Raw genomic sequence first — 10249 nt, forward strand, 5'->3', positions numbered from 1 at the left:
GATGTTGATGATGGTGGTGATGGTGATGATGATGGGGATGGTGATCATGATGATGGTGGTGTTAATGGCGATGGTGATGGTGATGATGGTGGTGATGGTGATGGTGATGATATGGTGATGATGATGGTGATGATGATGGCGATGATGACGGCGATGATGATGGTGGTGATGGTGATGATGATGATGGTGATGATGATGATGGTGATGGTGATGGTGGTGATGATGGTGATGGTGATGGTGATCATGATGATGGTGGTGTTAATGGTGATGGTGATGGTGATGATGGTGATGATGGTGGTGATGGTGATGATGATGATGATGGGGATGGTGATCATGATGATGGTGGTGTTAATGGTGATGGTGATGGTGATGATGGTGGTGATGGTGATGGTGATGGTGATGATATGGTGATGATGATGGTGATGATGATGGCGATGACGACGGCGATGATGATGATGATGATGGTGGTGATGGTGATGATGATGGTGGTGATGGTGATGATGATGATGGTGATGGTGATGGTGGTGATGATGGTGATGGTGATGGTGATGGTGGTGATGATGGTGATGGTGATCATGATGATGGTGGTGTTAATGGTGATGGTGATGGTGGTGATGGTGATGATGGTGATCATGATGATGGTGATGATGATGGTGATGATGGTGGTGTTAATGGTGATGGTGATGGTGATGATAGTGATGATGGTGGTGATGGTGGTGATGGTGATGATGGTGATGATGATGGTGATGGTGATGATGATGATGATGGTGATCATGATGATGGTGGTGTTGATGATGGTAGTGGTGGTGACAACTAATTTTTATTGAGTGCTTACTATGTGTCCAGCCCCATATGAGGCTTTATCTGCCCTCACTTAATTCTTCCAATTCCCTTTGATGTGGGCACTATTCTTATCCCAACTGAACAGTTGAGGAAAACAAGGCAAAGCAAGGGGTAGGATTTTGCCCAATGCCACCCAGCTCATAAGTGGGAGGTAGAGCCAGGAACCCTACACAGGCAGTTTAACTACAAGACCCCCTCCTCCACTTAGCCCATGCTTTTCCCTGAGGTGTGTGTGTGTGTGTGAATGCACAAAGCACACAGTCCAACCCACTGTGGAAGTTATTTGCAGTGATAAATAACACATGTAACAGAAGTTTATACAAATCGTTAGTGGAGGATTTACGTGGTGAAGGCTGAGGAGCAATGGCCTGTGACTGGTACCTGTAGCTGTTAGCACTCTGCAAAATGATGATGTTGCTTCCCCACCGCAGCCTGCAGCTCTCCTCATGGGTGCTGGTAGTCCAGCACAGCTTGAGGCCAACAGCCATTTACTCTGAGACTCCAGACACCATGATCCCCTGATGGTCTATCACGGACCCCACCAAGGGGTAGCAGGAGTGGCAAACCCCCCTCAAGGCAATGCCAACCAAATGTTAAGGTGGTGGGAGTGGAAGATGAAGCACAGGAATCTGAGTCAGACATTCATTTATTCACTGATCAGACACTTATTGAGCATCTACTATGTGCCACGCAGTAAGCCAACAAATGAGAAAGCACGGCAAGCTGAGCTGGTGCCTTCGCGGGAAGTTTACTGGAAGAGAATAGATTAAAATTTAATAATACAATAGAAGGAAACACTGTTGTATGAGCATATACAATACATGGACTTGACCCAGACAACTGGAGATATAGATGGGGATGGGAGAGACTTGTACAAAAAAGTGATGCTTGACCTGAGGTTTGGGAGAGCAGAAGGTGAAAAGCATCTGAATAGGCAAAGGGAGTATATCATATGCAAAGGCTCCAAGTTGCCAAGAGATGACTTGTATGCCTGAAGCTCAGAGACTGAGCAAAAAGAAGGGTAGAGAGATGGGTTTGGAGAGATAAGCAGGAGGAAGCTCTCATGGGGCATTGTGGCCATTGTGGATGATGCTATAGGCTTAGCCCTAGAATCAGTGGAAGAGAAAGCTATGCACTAACTCGATCACATCAGATCTATACGTTTTGAAACCCCTTTGCTGTGGAGTGAAGGACCAATAGGTGGGGTGGCCAACATGGACTCAATGAAACCATTAAGGAGACTCATCCGGTCACCACGTAGGAGGCATTAGCGGCTTGGCCAAATCTCTGGGGAATTTGGTTCAAATTCCAGTTCTGACATGTACAGGCTCAGTGACCTTTGGCAAATGACTTTCTCTCCCTGAGGCTCAGTGTTATCATCTGTAAAATGAGGATGATACTACTTGCCATGCAAGGCATTGAGAAAGTGCTGTAAAATAGTAACTCTCATAGCCCAGCTGGGGAAAGGAAATCAGAAGGAACTGCCACAGACGGCAGTTAAGTTCTGCACCTCTTCCCCCCATCCTTCTACTATCTGATCGTGGAATAACCTAACTCTCCCCTTGTATTTGTTTCCTTTTTAAGAGATCTACAGGAGGCACCATCACCTCAGAAGAAGGTCTTGCTTTTTTTGTTCATTTTTTTTTTCGTGTGTGTGTGTGTGTGTGACAGGGTCTCACTCTGTCACCCAGACTAGAGTACAGTGGTGCGATCTCTGCTCACCGCAACCTCCGCTTCCCAGGCTCAACGATTCTCCTGCCTCAGTCTCCTAAGTAGCTGGGATTACAGGCACCTGCCACCACACCCAGCTAATTTTTGTATTTTTAGTAGAGGCAGGGTTTCACCCTGTTGGTCAGGCTGGTCTTGAACTCCTGACCTCAAATGATCCACCCGCCTGGGCCTCCTAAAGTGCTGGTATTACAGGCATGAGCCACCGCGCCCGGTCAACCAGACGTTTCTTAAGAGTCATCCCAGCTCTGAAGTTTGACCACTCCTTGGCTTGACATTCAAGGCTTTCCACAATCCAGTCCCAGCTACCAACCCCCTGGGGGGCCATCTTCCCACTGTGAGCAAGGACAGTAGAGGGGAGGTGGAAGGATAGACTTTGAACCCAAAGAGTTTAAAGATTGTCATATTCCTTGCTATATCCATGACACCTGACACAACATAGGTGCTCAATTTCTGGTGTTGGACTGAAATAACACAATAAAATCCGGTGCTTCCTGGACAAGTGTATCTTAACGGAGTTAGTAGCATCTCCTAAGGGGAATTTTAGGAACGTAGGATGTGAAGCCTTTTCTATTATCTTATCCCAGTGGTTCTCAACAAGTGGATATTTTGCACCCTCAGGAGACATTGGCAATATCTAGAGATATTTTTGATTGTCACAACTTAAGGGAGAGATGTTTCTGGTATCATAGAAACCAGGGATGCTGCTAAACATCCCACAATGCACAGGAAAGCCCCCTACAATAAAGATTTAATCTGATCCAAGATGTCAACGGTACTAAGGTTGAGAAGATCCATCCTAGTAATGGGGGAGAATTACATCAGCAATGCAGGACATGCAACTCCCAAGACAGTCCCACACCAAGAAGAATGGCCCCAAGTGCCTCAGGAATTTTGAGTGCCCTTCTGGGCATTCATGTAGATATAATTCCTGCTTAACAATTATCTGAGCCTAGAATTTAAATCCGTCTTACATACAACTAAGTGTTTTGGCACAGGTTTGCTTTACATGGGATTGTCCTTGAATGTAGTTGCAGTGTAAATTGGGGAAAGGGAATACTTTGTTTTATCCAAAACCCCATCGAGAGTTGTCTTTCACTTTGGAAAATCCAAGCATTGACCTCAATGTTGATCGTGGAATGTGAATTGCTGCCTGCACATCTGTGTCAGTCGACTTTTGCAGTCCTATTCACAGTGACACTACCCATATATGTGAATATACCAATTTAGTTCTTATTTCAAAATGTCAAAAATAGAGGAAAGAAAATGTTGACAATATTCAATTGAATATTTGTCTGAAATTTCAACTTACTCATTATAAGTAGACACAAGCATCAGACCACTTCATTTTGCTTCCTGGCATATAGTGGTTTTTGATAATTTACATATTAAAATAGATATCATTTTATTATGAATTGCTTTCATTTTCTTCCTCCTTTACAGTACAGTTAGGGCATTATATCAACTCTTTTGAAATTATGTGTGTATGTAGATGAAATGTATGATTTTCAATTCAGAATAGTGAAGTGGAGGTTATAATGTGTGCAATGAAAAGAGTATTGTGTGGTGTGGTAAGGCAGAGTTTCAGTGTCTAATTCCCAAATTGATAGGTCAATATTGATATTGAAGTGGTAGAAGTCAGAGACTCTAGGCATACTGCAGTTCACACTCAATAAAGGATCTCCCTGCGTCACACATACATTTTAAATGTTCTATAGAACATTCATGAAGGTAAACCTTTGTTTGTAAACACCTGAGTCTAGCTATTTTATCAGTCAGTGTTTGCTGTGTAACAAGTAATCCAAAAAATCTCAATAACTGGCAAAAAGCATTTATTTTTCTTACTCACGAGTCCTACAGATTGACTGCATTTGACTCTAGGCTCCTTCACCAGTCTCTCTTCTTCCATAGACCAGCATCTACCTGGGACATACTGTTCTCATCCAAATAACAGGAGTGCAAGAAGCCAAGGCAAACCACATAGTATATATAAATCTTCCCTTTGCATTATGTCAGCTCAGGGACCATTGGTCAAATTAAGTCACATGACCAAGTCCAGTAAAAACTGGAGGAGGAAATAAGCCCCACCTCTAGTGGGAGGGGCCTCAAAGTCACATGGCAAAGGGCAGAGGTACATGGAAGCTTGAAACATTGGGAACAAAACTCAATAATCCAACCTAACTCTGTTTTATATCTAAACACAAATTAACTGTCACAGTTATTATTTTACATGCTTAGCAAAAGTTTGCTGGATAAATGCTTTCACCACAGAGTATAAAAATGGCACAAAACTTTGAAGGGGGAAAGATGAGGGCTGGTAATCCACTTGTCCCAATCTTCATATTGAAAACCCACTATATGTTAGACTCCAAATCTGAGCTGTTTTTGTCCTCACAACAACTTGAAGAAACAGAAATGATTGTCTTCATTTTCACAGATGAGGAAATGGAGGCTCAGACAGGTTAAGAAAGTCACTCAATGTCACACAGCTCATTAATGTTTGCGCCAGCATTCAAACTTACGCATGCATGACCCAAAGCCTGCATGCTTTCTATTTCATCAGGACATCGCTCTGTGGATTAGGAGAACCAACCCAGACCCAGTTTCTCCCAGAAACCCCTAGATATTGGACCTAGGCTTTAACACTGGCCTAAGTCATTTCTAGTCGTGGAAGGCAAGTTGAGTCACTGGGACATGTGACATTTATTTAGTTACATATCTCTGGTGGGAGGTTTCGACGACCATTAATGTAGTGTGTCTGCATGGCTAGTTTACATGCTACTTCTTGTTATTGCTGTCTCTATTCCATGGCCCTCACACTCAATTTTAATTCAAAGTTTGGCAGTCAAGGTGTCAGGGCTAAAAAATGGAATGGCCTCCCTCCGAAATGAAATAATTTTGTTGTTCAGTTCCAAGCGATTTTGTAATTTCATGCTTGTGTATGATAATTTTATGCTGTCCTGCCTCACGTAACTCAGTTCTGGCAGATCCTGACAGGTGATAAATACAATCTTTTCCGCCCCGCATGCGACAGGCCAGTGCGAGGGGGGAGAAAAAAAAAATGGCAATTTCACATCTGAGGCCAGTGCACAACTGGAGTCAGCAGCAGCCCCATTCTTTCATAATTTCACGCCTGGATTCCAGCCGGCGCCACCTCTGTTGTGGCTGAAGGACCCACAGGTCAAGGAAGCCTTCCTGAAAATAGAATGGTGTTGGCAAGGGCCATGGAATTGGAGGGTAGGGAGGGGAAGAGGAGAAAGTTATGACTTTGGGCCCGCCCTGGGCTGGCGCACCGTGGGCTGGCAATCTTCAATTTATGGTGCCGCTTCTCACCCACACGCTGTCCTCTGAGTTCTCCTATTAAATGGTAGCCTTTTGGAGGCATGATTTTTACAAATCTGTTAAATCTTTGAAGGACAGCCATTTCCAATAAAAAGAGGGAAGGGGAAGAAAAGAGGGAGGAGAGAGGCAAGAAGGGGAAGATAGAGAAAGAGAGAGGATAAGAGTGAGATAGAAAGAGGAGAGAGAGACCAGGAGATGAGTCCTTAATATTTATCAGCAAGCACTGCATTTTTATAACTGCTCCCTGGTATTGTTCCTGCAAAAAAAAAAAAAGAAAAGAAAAGAAAAAAATGTTCCTCTTTCTGAGAATGAATGAGTCAAAAATTATGAGAGAAATGTCGACGATACAGAAGGATGTAATGGTGGCTGCTGAAATGGAAGTAGGGGCAAGGACATTAGGATTGACAATGAGGGAGATCAGTGTCCTCTTTACTGTCATGGCCAACTTAAAAGGCACTCCATGCCCTCCCATCCTGCCCCCACATCGCCTTTTCCAGGGAGGCTATTTTCTTGCTAAAGGGAGGGCAAGGGAATATTTTGGTTTAAGCTGGAAGAAGCTCAAGAGAAGACTCATCAGTATTAACAACAATTAATAATAACTACAATTTATTGAGCACCAACTGTGTGCCAGGAAATATTCCCAATAGTCTGCACGCTGGATTTCTCTCAATTTTTCGATGCCTCTCAAGAATGAAGTCTACAAGATGCCCACTTTATAGATGAGAAAAGAGGGGTTCAAAAGTCTAACCAAGTTGGCTGAGGTCACAGCATTCGTTTCCTAGGGCTGCCATAGCAAATTATTAGGTTGGCACAAAAGCAACTGTGGTTTTAATGGCAAAAACCACAGCCGCTTTTGCATCAACCTAATACTACAAACTAGGTGGCTTAAAACAACAGAAATTTACTCTCTCACGGTTCTGAAGGCTAGAAGTTGGAAATCAGGGAGTTAGCAGGGTTGGCTCCTTCTGGAGGCTCTGAGAGAGAATCTGTACCATGTCTCTCTCCTAGCTTCTGGAGGGGGCAGCAGTCCTTGGCTTGTAGGCTCGTTACCCCAGTCTCTGTTTCCATCTTCACATAACATTCTCCTCTGGGTCACTGTCTTCCCTTCCTCCTTTCTCTTCTAAGTGTAGGGGCAAAGGGAAAATTTCCTCTTCGCCCTCTGAAACTTCCCTGAAAGTTAACTGACAAAAGCCAGATGAATAGAAGTTTACGAAATTTATTTTAATGCACAAAACACAGGAGAATCACAAGACAATGATTCCCCAATAACCTAATGAGGTAGGGAAGCTCATGTACCCTGTTTCACAGGGGCAGAGGGAGTTAGGGAATGTCTATAATACTTCCAAGGGTCAGCTAGTGATTATTAGGGGTAAGGAAGGGACAGAAATTAACTTGTAAATTTGAATGAGCCCTAGAGACAGACATTATCTTGTGAAAAAGTCCCTCCAGGTATGATTGCACTCCTCGGTCTTCTTTTCTGAGATAGATAATGAGATTTCAGAAAGGGGAGGAAGGCAATTATGTTTCTTTTGGAAAGAAGCTTTTTCAGACAGATAAGAAAATTCCAGAGAGAGTCCCTTCCTGCGCTTGGGGTAGGAGAGAAAAGGTGGGAGGGAGTTCGATTCTGACTTTGATTCTCTGTGTGTCAAAGCACCAGTCTTTGGGGTGTGGCCTTCTGAGCCCCAACATAAATTTAGATTTAGCGCTTATTTTAATCCAGGATAATATCATTGGGAGATTCTTACCTTAATTACATCTGCAAATGCTCTATTCCAAATAACGTCCCGTTCTGAGGTTATAGGAACACATATACTTTAGGGGGGCCATTCAACCTCTTACAGTCACACAGTTCTGAAGTGGCAGAGCAACCGTGCTTACTTAATCACTAGGCCACGGGGGTCCAATCTTTTGGCTTCCCTGAGCCACATTGGAAGAAGAAGAATTAAAATCCACTACACTAATGATAGCTGATTACAAAAAAAAAAAAATTACAAAAAAATCTATAATGTTTTAAGAAGGTTTACAAATTTGTATTGGGCCACATTCAAAGCCGACCTGGGCCACATGTGGCCTACAAGCCATGGGTTGGACAAGCTTGCAATAGACTCAACTGCCTTCCATCATGAGCTTTTCATACGGCAGGGCACAGTGAGTTGTTGGTTTCACCACTAGGAGGGGACACGTTGGAGAGGAGACAGATTTAAAAGAAGCGTGCTTGACTTCCGAATTCTTTGTCCACTTTGAGGAGGCATACCACATTTCTTCCCTTTATGAACATCTAGGTTGGACTTCGAGTTTTTAAAGTCACTTTATTAATATGATTTCCATGCACTTTAGAGGGGAGAGAGGTCTTCAAGGTCTTATAGATGCGAGGACCATGTTTATGGAATCAAATGTCGGGTCATCTTCAGGATCAACACAAGGACACTGACACTGGATGTGTACTGAGATTGTTTTGTGGCTCCTCATGAAGCTCCATCCACTAACCCTCCAAATACCCTAATGACACCATTATCCCATTTGACACAGGAGAAAAACCAAAGTCCCTTGCTCAGGGGCACGTGGGTGGTAAGAAAGCAGACAATAGATTTGACCTAAGTTAGTTCAACTCCAAAGACTGGGCTCTTTTTGCCCCCACTAGACTGAAGTCATTTTCTCGAACTCAGGGCTTCCTCAGCACATAGGGGTCACTATGCTCTCAGAAAATCCACCTGCACCTCCCCTTCATACCATGGGTCATTGAAACCTGTGGAAACATTTCCACATCCACAATTTCACCTAGGCCCTTGGATCATTAGCCCCCTTCATAATGATGCAGGTTATTAGGGTAGCATTGTTCTGTGCTCATAATAAAAAATGAAAGCTTGAAGACTGGAGTTGGGGAGATAGCAGTGGGCAGACCAGATGTGATCCCTGCCTTCATGGAGCTTGTAGTCCAGTAAGTAAGACAGAAGATAAAAAAGTAAACAAAATATAGGCCGGGTGCGGTGGCTCAAACCTGTAATCCCAGTCCTTTGGGAGGCTGAGGTGGGCGGATCATGAGGTCAGGAGTTTGAGATCAGTCTGGCTATCATGGTGAAACAAAGTCTCCACTAAATATACAAAAATTAGCCAGGTATGGTGGTGGCACGTGCCTGTAGTCTCACCTACTCGGGAGGCTGAGGCAGGAGAATCACTTGAACCTGGGAGGGCAGAGTTTGCAGTGAGCCAAGATCGGGCCACTGCACTCCAGCCTGGGTGAGAGAGCGAGACTCCGTCTCAAAAAAAAAGTAATAAAATAAACAAAATATAGCTGTAAATAGTTCTAAATATTATGAAAGATTCATGGACTGGTTGCTACTATAAGGAACATACTTGAAGGGGCATGAAGGTGAAACTGAGATTTGAAAGATGAGTGATGGTCACAGTTTAGGAGGGGAGGGCATCCCCTCCCAGAATAAGTAGCATTTTGGAAGGTCCTGGGGTAGGAACAGTCTTGATAGATTCAAGGAAATAAAAGAATACTCAGGTACTGGGGCACAGGAAGCAAGGGGAAGTGGAAACAGAAAGATGTTAGGAGTTCAGTGATAAGAAGAACTGGTCTTTGGGTCAGGGGCAGGATTTGGTATTCCATCCACAGGAAGCCATTGAAGCATTTTAACAGGTGGAAGACAGGATCCTGGTTATGCTGTTTTAGAGGAGAGTTCCGCTGTGCTGGTAGAGAAAAGGCAGGGGCAGAAGGCAGGAATAGAATAAGCACAGAGATCCGGTAGGAGAGTCACCGCCTCCCAGGAGTGAAATGATAGTGGCTTGGGCTGGAGTGGAGCGACACAGAGAGTAGGTTGGGCTCAGACCCTAGAGATATCCAGAGATGAATCTGGAGACAGAACTGACAGGACCTGCTGATGGATTCATTAGATGTTCCAAGGAGGGGGAATAATTCACAGGAAAGCCCTCTTTTTATACTCCTGGGTTTCTTAGAAAACATCAGGAGTTTTTTTCCCAGCTACTAGAATTTCCATAAGAAACTCTCCACTCCAAGACAATACGCTGATGTCTCAGGAAAGTTTTGTAAGTGATTCACAGCAAACACACAACTCCAGCACCAGCTTAAAAGCAAGAGTGGTAGGTTCCTGGTGGCTCACTTCCCAGTGCCAGGTGGACCCTCAAAGCAGGCCAGAGAGGTGGTCTTTTATCACCCAGAGCCTCCAGCAGGAAGTGCCATCTTGGAAATTTGCCTTCAGATGTCTGGGCACTTTTCCTCCAAACTAGCCTTATTCTCTCCTTTGAGGACGGTCTCAAATAAATCGCTCCTTGTCAGCTTGTTTTTGGGACTGTCAGCCTCTGCAGGATTAAA

Source organism: Macaca fascicularis, chromosome 10 (genome assembly GCF_037993035.2).
Source record: "Macaca fascicularis isolate 582-1 chromosome 10, T2T-MFA8v1.1".
Classification (NCBI taxonomy): Eukaryota; Metazoa; Chordata; class Mammalia; order Primates; family Cercopithecidae; genus Macaca; species Macaca fascicularis.